The following is a 10,213-nucleotide window of genomic DNA, read 5'->3' as shown; positions in this document are numbered from 1 at the left end:
ATATATGCTGTCTGCTTCCATCCCTGCTCTCTGTCTCAATTATTATTTTTCTGAAGATAAGAAAATCCCATTTTTACCACTGGAGAGCCAGGCTGCTTAGGTCACAAGATTCTCTTGGCTTAATCCTTGAGTATGAATCATGAACTTTCCCTAATAAGTACTGGCATTCTTCAGATGATCAAGCTAGCTTACTAAGGCTTCCAGAGCTTTCCACATTAATTATCACCATGTTTAAAGTATCAAAAGCAGTAGCTGACTAAGAATTATTAAGACTATAAGTTGTTTATTCTTACTTTTCCTTTCTGTCCTCTATTTCTCACTCTTACATGGGTTGATATTGTAAATGGTAATAATACAACTCAGTTAAAAAAAAAAATATGAAAAAGATTATAAAAAAGATAAATCAAGACTAAAAAATAGCTATGTGAAAAATAGGAAACAAATTCAGTTGCTTTCTACACTACATGGCTCAAAAGTAAGCTATAAATGCCCACAACTCCAGTTCAGAAAAGGTTTTTTTCTCACATTTAATATCATAAAATTGTGAGATAACCAGACTAATAGTAAGCCTCTACTTTGCAAATGACTTATAACCCCTGCAAAAGAATGACACACTCTACTGAGAAGTCATAGTAAATGCCATGTGACTAAGTAAGTGTTCTGTTGAGAAATAAATAAAATGAAGGCCCTAAAAAGAAAAAAGAAACTATTTCTTAACACTTGAAAGTGGAAACAGATTATTCACTCTAGATTCAGAGTACAGAAAATTGCTGAGATAAGACTGGACTCTACTAAGTACTTTAAATCTGGAAACATGAAGATCCTGGGCACTTCAGGAAAGAATTCATATTCATGCACCAAATTTAGATACTAAATCTAGTAAAAGTAGAACAAACACGAACCTATTCAATTTAGCTACCAGAAATATTTTTGTATCTTTTACCAGGATTAGCACATCTAAATAAAGATCGAGTAAATTCCTCAAACAGTATTTTAAGTGTGGCACAGTATGACAGGATAAAAGTATATTTAATATTTGGAAAAAATAAGGAGGTTTGTACTTAACTGGCAGTTAATTAAACCATGTGTATATATGGGCCCATTATATATGTATAAATAACAGGACACACCCAAGTCATAGTCAAAATCACTTGGGAACTTTTATGAAGACAACAAATATTTTTACAATAGCAGTGATTAAGCCTGAAAATAAAAGCAGAAAGCCCTGAAAGGAAATCAGAAGTGAGTCAAAATCACTAGTGGTTACTCTCATATTTATCATCAGAAGTGAGTCAAAATCACCAGGCGTTACTCTCATATTTATCATTATATAAACTCTAGTATAAGAATGCAGTCAAGAGGAAAAGAAAAAACAAGATGAAAAGAGCAAATCCAAGACACATCTTTAATATTATTTCCACAGCTGACAAATTCGAGAAGAATACTACTAAAAGTAGTATTAAATAGAAAATGCTTCTTTGAGCGCTCAAAAGAATGACTTCTCAAAAAAGAGCTAAAACCAGTGAAGTAACAACATAACAATCCTTTGGAATCAAATTTAGATACTGTATTTAGATATTTACAAATTTTAAAAATACACAAAAATATCTTAAAGGTTCAGTACAACCCTTTTCTGAGGCACGATTTAGTGACATACTTGAGCAAGCGAGTAGGTGAACCTGAGTCTTGCTTCCAAGGACTGGCATAATTTAGCACCCAAGTTCAGGAAATCACTTTAAGTAATACCAACCTGATTCAGTAAACTATTTGAAGACACAGGGTACTGAGCATTAAATTTAATATTTGCTATGTACTTTATCAGATAAATAGAATCTTTCTCCAGACTGAAGGTGTCTCTGCAGAAAGAGTAAAACATTGTCTAGTTCTATTAACTGTTTTTTTGAGTACAGAATACAAAAGTTGTACAGAAGATCTAGCATGGATGGGTAGAGATCTATGTCATCCCTCTCAAAAAAAACTTTCTTACAGGAGTCGGCTTACTTGAACATTATTTATTATAGATAAGCTCAAGCCACTTAAGTGAGAGCTAGACATATATAAGCAACACTTCTGGAAAAAAACTTGAATGTATTATTTCCAGACTTGGTGAAAAACACTGCAAAGTCTTATAAACACTTCATAACATCATGCAAAATTTAAACTAAAATTTTAGGCTACTGCTGTGACGAGTATTTAGAGAAGTTTAAAGTTTTCCAGAAGCTGTACTATTAGATTGTTAACTCTATTTGTCCTGTTCCTCATTACCTCTGAAAATATTTTAATTTGTTTTGTTTTTATGGAAGTGTACAGATGTGCAGAAAGCCTGTTTAACAATTCATATTAAAAAAACAACAACCCCACCCCCCCCAAACCCCTCTAAAGCTCTGCATTCACAAAACACAGTATAACAACCTAATAAAGTGTTGCCCTATTTTCTGATTGGCAGACCTCAAAATAGGAATTTAAATATTTTAGTTCAGCACTGGGGCAAAATTACATCTTAAGACAAAAAACTTTGAAGAAGTTATCTCTTCTGGGTACTCCTTCCAATCCTACACTAGAAACTGTAGAATGAGAAACTGTTACCAGACGTGATAATATACGTGATGTGAATTAGTAATGGGAGGGAGCCATATTAAATTACTGTTGTACAATGGCATAAGAAAGTGGAAAAGAAGACAGAAAAGAAACTATTTCCAACGTTTTTTTCTTTTGGATTAAATGAGCTTGCATAGAACACAGAGTTACAAAAATGAACTAAAACTATAAGGCCAGAGTGCTGGCATGGCATGCTTTTAAGAAGAATCTGTCTGTTTATGGCTTCCATATGCTGTACAAACATAAAAATAACAATGTATCTGAGCAAAAAATACAACTTTTTATTTATGAAAAGCAAATTATTGATAAAACTATTTCCAGATAGCATTAAAAGCAAAGATAGTAAAAATAAAGGTAAGAATATAGCAAAAGTGAGACAATTTTTAATGCTAGACAGGTATACAAATTATTTCCTAAAAGTTCTATCAATTACTATTAAGCATGTCATTCTTTATGACTCATCTTTGCTCAGATAGCTCCATCATGAACCCAATGCAGATTGTCAATTAATTCTTTACATTCTTTATGTATGACTATATTAAAATAGAAAACTAGCAATCTGAATTGTAAAATCTGGAAAATTACGCTCTTCTGTCAAGTGTAGATATATATGCAGGGCTTACAACATCCCTCTCTTCAGTCAGCAGCTATTCTGTTGTTTGTTTTGTTTAGACTCTCAAAAGGACAAGGGAAGGAGAACAATATATTTTCTCTGAAAAATACTGCTCTTAATATATCATATCTACTTCCAAGTATTAAATTCAACTTAGTCCATGCAGTGATCAATAGAAATGAACTTTATGGGGCAGGCAGTAAGTCAGTAAGGCAACAGTGATTAAACACTAACGTAAGTCACAAGTACTGTTTGCGGGTGTTCTCCGTCTTTCTACCCTAAGGGTTTTCTCTTGCCTGATGTACTAGTAATTTTACATTGTATACCTAACTGATTTTTTTCTTATGCATGTAATACATTTTAATATAAAGGTTCAGTAATGGCAATTATATAAGTTTAACATTCAACACTCATCCCTTTAAACTGTTTCCTCTCCTTTTAAGCTGTTCATGAACTTCATTTAGCTACTTTATTTATTATCGTATAATGCAAATGTACATGCAGAATTCTTACCACATCCCACCACTGTTTACAAATTCAAAAAGCAACTGAGTTAATTCTTTCTTCATAACAAAGAATGCAGCATGTTATTTTTATGTACCACTAGGAAAAAAACTGACAAAGAGGAAATGAAGCAGGGGAACAGAAAAACAAAATAAGAAATGAAATCCAAGTTTCTAATGCAGCGATGTAATGCCAAGAAACTGCTCCAGAGAAACTGATTAACTGCCAGCTTTTCTACCTGTTGCCAAGAAAACATTGCTGTGTTCACTGATCCTGTAATCAAACTGAGTATGTTCTGAAACAACTTCTTCTGAATTGTGCCATCTTCTGTAAAGGGGGAGGGAGCTTCATTCCTATAACACACCAATAGAAAGATGGTTCTTCTCTAAAAAGTAGGTAGAAGGGCAAGCTTGGTTTAATCATGTACACACATTCTTTAAAGAAAAAAATTAACATTTGGAAAGAGAAATCTTGTTGCCTACAGACCTTTGGTGGGAAGCACAGGACAATAATTTGCATCATTCAAAATACTAATGTGCAGGGCAAAAAGTCTTAGTTGCTATTCTTTAATGTCCTGTAATGCCAGGACTCTTGCTGACTCCTGTTGTTTTCTTTATCAAAATTTTAAAAATGAGTTCTTAATTCTAGTGTTTTGTAGTATTTTCTTGCTAGGACTTTTAATATTTAAGTTAGTACAATTACCCATGCTAGTCAAGATATTTGTATACAAGTATGTCAATAAAACAGATCACGCCAGTATACTTCTCCTCCCACGTTTTATCTTCTTCAACCCAATCTGTTTAACCAAGATTTCGTAAGGGCTGACTATATTCTCTTCACCTCCACTATAGTCCTCTGGTATCTTCTTGTAAAGGTTTATTTTACTTTGGACTTCTCCGTTCCTCATGCTTTTACATTTGATGGGTTAATGAAATGTTGGCTTTACTTAGTCGAATCATTCTTTGCTATGTGGCTAGCTGTGCTAGACAGGACAGTGGCCCTCTTGGACACTAGTCCTTACAGTCCTTATTTTATCAAGAAAGGTCTGGATCACCTAATAAAAGTGTGAGAAAGCCCTTGCTTTCAAGACAGTTCCCAATATTCAGCAGAGGAAAATTGGAATCCCCATGGAAGACACCTGAGTTTCCCCTGAACTCAATGGCTCCCTTACTCTTTCTGTATGCATCCTAAGTACATTCCTACCAAACCATTCAAAGTAAAAACATCACTGTAAAGTCCTACTACTTCTATAAACTCTATTCAGCTCATCCTTAGATTCAGAGCTCACCAAATCAATGCAGACCAACTTCCTTTAAAAGGTCGTTCATATCACTGGATATTTTGCCATGCTTGACTTGAGCTATGCTGTTTAAGCCATCTTGCCATAGACTTTAAGCCACCTGAGTGAACTTTCTTTTTAAAGCCACAATGTTTATGGAACTAAGAGCTACTGTAAGTAACAGCAGTTTTAGTGCAATTTTTGTAGTATGAGGAGAAATTTAATTTGTTTCTGTATCTAAATTATAAAATAAGAAGCATTTTTTGGTTCAGTCATTAGTTTCTTCAATCTTTATCTTATTACCTATAATTAAGAAACCAAACATTTTATTTGGTATGAAGAAGTCCAGAAAATAGCAGTAAAAATGCCTGCTTGCAAACTAAACTCATTCTCTAATTGTTTTGCTGTAATTTACTAAAATTATCTCTTGTACGCCACCACTTAGACTATTTCTACAAAGAAGCCAGGGAAAAAATAAACAGATTCCAGAGTGTGATATTAATGACTATCAAGCTCCACTATTTCCAGTTTTACTCCTCAGGAAAATGGAAATTATTTAACTATTAAAAAATAATAATGTAGTTCAGAGTGCAATACAAAACTAATTTTAAGACAGGGATACACAATGTAAGAAAGAGAGTTCTAGAAAATAAACATAGCTTCACAGACAAGAATAATATTAATTGTTGTTAATTATCTCAACAGTGACTGAAAACGGACCATTAGCAAGGAAGTCATGAGAAAGTTGGTTGAGGAGAGTGTGTGTATGCTTGGTGGCCAAACTGGAAAAAAAAAAAAGAAAAAAAAAAGGAAAAAAAAAAAAAAGAAAAAATTACAGATAGTCCCCAAAGATGACAAGTCAACATCCCTCACATGTGCTAGCTGGTATAAGTTTTGAGCTAGTCTGTTCGTTGCTTATGAACAATGCCCTCTTCAAGTCAATGAAGCAAAATGTACTCTGTTAAACACCACACTTCCAAGCATACCCAAAACTGATGCTACAGACTAAGGGTCTCTCTGCTGGAGTCCTAACCAAACACAGTTTTTCATTCTTGTGCTGGCCAGAGGTTTATCTGATGGCACAGAATAGCCAGAGCTGAGAATATTCAGCTCATGATGCATCTTAGTTACGATCCCTTCATTCCTCTTCATTGCTATACCTCTGGGACAGAGAGGGACTTGAGGGGAAACAGAGCTGTTGCATTTGTTTGAAGCTAAGCTGAGAAACCTTTTGCACCAGAGGTATTCTATAACTGTCAATAGCATCCATAAGTGAGATAGCATCAGCTCCAGCCACTGAATGACTCCAAGCCAGAAAGAGAACTACTTCCAGAGGCAACTCAGAATTTAGGAAGGCTGAACCCTGAAAAGTTACTTACTCTGAAAGTAACTTTCTGATGATGATACAAGACCTTAAGATTACTACATTCAAAATTTACATACCAGTACCTAAAGTTATGTGGGATGAGATATGGTCTGTGAATCACTGAATTAAGCTGTGTTAACAGAAAAATACTTCCTCATTAGTGTTATAGAAGTATTTTTCAATTTTTCATAAAGATTCTTTTGTTGTTCTCACATAAAAGAAGTGTTTGGAGTTGAGGACCCCAGAAAACTTTATCTGTGCTGTTCTCAGTATCTTTTTCTTTGATCCTTTTCTCCACGTATAGCAATAGCAGCTGTCAGAATGTGCAGGTTTAGGGCTGACAGATTCACTCTGGAGTGAATAACTGAGCATACCTGGCTCCCACACTCCACTTCATTTGGAGGTGGTGAGTTGCTTTGTTTTTCTTCTGTTTTGGCTTGTTTAGCTGACAAGTAACAGATCAGAGTCATTCACCAAAGAGAGAACTCTGCTACTAATCTACCTCCAAAACAAACTCAGAATCTGAGCCAGGTCACTCTTACTTTCCTGGCTTGAATTTGTCCTGCTCTCTATTGCTGATGATACCAGCAATATCCACTGATATCGGTGGACGTGAATATGCCCAAGTGGCACACTAACGATCATTGCTTCTATTCCTGACACCAACTAATTAATTCTTGTACTTCTAAGCCGAGCTTTGGTTTTTTGACAGGTTTTTTAGCAGAGAATAAACAGTTAGCTGTTGGTGCTGATTCATTCTTCATCACCTGTTATTTCTCAAGCTGCAAGCAGTGACTCCAAATGCAAGTCTTCAGATTTTTCACTGCTGAGCAGTTCCACTTGCTACGGACCAAGTAGGAAAAAAATATCCATAATGTTATGTCTCATTACCTAATAAACCACTTTTCTGTAACCCATTCTGACCTTTGTTAGAACAAAATATTAATTGGACAGCTCCCAAGATGAATGCCCCAATAAGTAAATGTTGTGAAGCTGCCCTTTGTGGACATCCCTGAGATTATGATTCTATAAATCTCTTTGGTGGTAGTGTGCCTTAGGTGTTCCCCAAGATCTCCAGAGAGTCTTTCCTGCCTTCTGTTTATGGGCTTTATCTTTTGTTTGGCTGTGTGTTTTTACAATGTTACTTTTCAGGTGGGTGAGTTCCCCAATTCAGCTCCATGCTAGCCCACGGATAGCTACGCCAGCACAACACAGCAAAAGGGGTGGCATGAGAGTCGGGATGAACAGCAGGAGTGGAAAACAGGGACTCTCTAAGCTTGTTTGACCAGCACAGTTGCTGTGTGTGTCATCATGACCTGAATTCAGTAAAGTACTCGAATACTCCATAGTAAGAGATGGAAACCACAGTTTGTAAAATCATGTAAGTTTTAGAAAATGTGCTTCACAGGAGACTTAATTTGTGGGTATAAAGAAACCAAGCCACAGAATTTTAAAAAGATGACTGGTGTGGAGGTGCCTAATTCAAAAGATATTAGCAGTTCTGAAAGGCTAACAGGAACGGGCAAACAAACAGTAGTAAAGCTGCTTAAAAGGCTATGGCAAAACTCCCACTTTTCCTTTTTCGTAACAGCATGATATAGTCTATTTCCAGTATCTAATAACATTCAGATAATTTTCTGTAGAACCCCTGTCATTGAATTGTTTATACTTAAACATTCACGCTTGTGTTTTTCCTTACTAAATTGTATTTTGTATTTTTCAGACTGTTTATTGAATTTGTAAAGACTATTTTAATTTCTAATCCTGCCTTTCAGCATACTGGGAGCTCCTCTCAATCTTGTGAAACATTAATAATTATATTCTAACATCCAATTCTAGCATCCAAGATGCCAAAAAAGAAAAAAAAAAGCACAAGATTTTAGACACCTCTGTAAAGCCCTACCAAGTTGATGATAATTTTCAAGTACTTTTCAACCACCACTAAATCTACAGCAAGAGTAACATAAAAATCTGTGTGTAAATTTTGAGTTGCTGCAAGGAAGGCCAGAAGATAGGTGCAGGGTTATACTTGCACCTGTTCAAAGGAGACTATATTCTGTAAATATTATGCTTTCAGTAGCCCTTGCAGTTGTCATCAAGAGAGCTAGTAAAACTGGCTAGCAGGCAGAGCTCAGCCTCTTCGAGCTATTGCTTGTTACAGCCTTCTCATCCTATATTTCTGTCTCTTGTGCCCGCCCTGACAATAGGAATGACAGCACATTGGTAGGGATATATATGAGAAGCCACTATCTTTCATAGAGGCGACACACTGCCATTAAGAAGCATCTTGTCTGAGATGTGACATCTCCCAACTTGCACCAGGTTCTTAATCACATAATTTGGAGGGGGAAATTCAATCTGGCATACAACCCTTAATGTTGCCAATGTATGACCTAGACTGTATTTCCCTAGATAGTTTATGAGAATGCCATTTGAGACATTTTCAAAAACTGTATTAAAATTAAAATATACAACTCCTACTGCCTCTCCCGCATTCTCAAGAGCCGCTACCCTGTCATAGGGGGAAATCAGACTTGCTTAACATGGTTTGCTGTTCACAAATCCATCCTGTTACTCATCTCCTACTTATCTTCTGGATGACGGCAAATTATTATTAGTTTATTCTACTTTTTTTTAATTTTTATACTTAGTGAAAAAGAAGTGAGTTGGATTCCTCAATAAAAGTAATATTTGCAGTTAAGTTACAGGAAAATTCACCTGTTCTTTTCAGTTTGCAATAGTAAAAGACACCTAATTTCATCAAGTGCTTTTAAAATGGATTTGTCTTTTCATTTTTCTTCTTGACATTATATTGTCTTTAACATGCATGAGTACCCTTTACAGCCCCATCAGATTAATTTCTGTAGCAGCTTTGTGTTCCATTGTCTCCTTCCTTTTTGACCATCATCCACGACATTCAACTTATTATCCTATTACTAACCATTTTTACATCTTCCATTTTATTAACAAGTATGTTATTAATGGCATTATTATTAAAAATTTGCTGTTCATATTGCTAATCTTCAAAATGGTTAAGAAAAAAAGAATACACAATCAGTGCATGTCTAAAATCCATTGCAATAATACTGTCACGTGGTTTATGAAAACTGTTCTTTCTATTCCAATGAATAGAACCAAAATCTTTACAGCTACACATGGCTTCAAAAAAAAAAAAAAAAGAATTAAAACCTTGAGCCTTTGATTCTAAGGCATGTTTTGATAATTCAAAAATACATGGATTTCAGATAAGCTTTGCAACAGGTGAAATTGTCTTTGAGACTGAAGGCCACACCAAGCTTTTTTAGAGTGCCAGAGACATTAAATCATCTTTCTGTGAGTGAGGTTGCATACTAGTCATTGTTTTAAGTCTTATGGGTTAAAATTCATTGCTTGTCACAGAGAGTTTTGGATTTCTTTTTAACTTCAATCCACAAGCTATTGAGACTAAAAGTGGTTTTTCTCTATGGATATTTATTTTATGTATTACCACATACGCTGTTTGGAATATACCAGTAAGAAGTGCTTGTAATATACTCAACTCAAAAGCATTTGTTTGTAAGAAAAGATTTGACACGTAGTGTATAGGTTAGTTCAACTGCTTACTTAACCGCATTGATTGTGAAATGCTGAACTCAAACCAGCTCACACAGGATTTGTTTTAATTTATCTCTGTTGGAAGAAATAAAACATATAATTTAAGCCAAATTCCAGTCCTTTGCTCTGAGTTTTACTAGCGCATGCCATCTAAACTGTACTAATAATGCCAAAAAATAAAACACTGAATGTTCCTCTATTTATCCTCCGTGTATCATTTTCTCATTTTGGCAATCAGGCTCTAAAGGGATGGTAATTG

Source organism: Pygoscelis adeliae, unplaced genomic scaffold, assembly GCF_000699105.1.
Source record: "Pygoscelis adeliae isolate BGI_AS28 unplaced genomic scaffold, ASM69910v1 Scaffold85, whole genome shotgun sequence".
NCBI lineage: Eukaryota > Metazoa > Chordata > Aves > Sphenisciformes > Spheniscidae > Pygoscelis > Pygoscelis adeliae.
Note: the sequence above shows the minus strand (reverse complement) of the source record.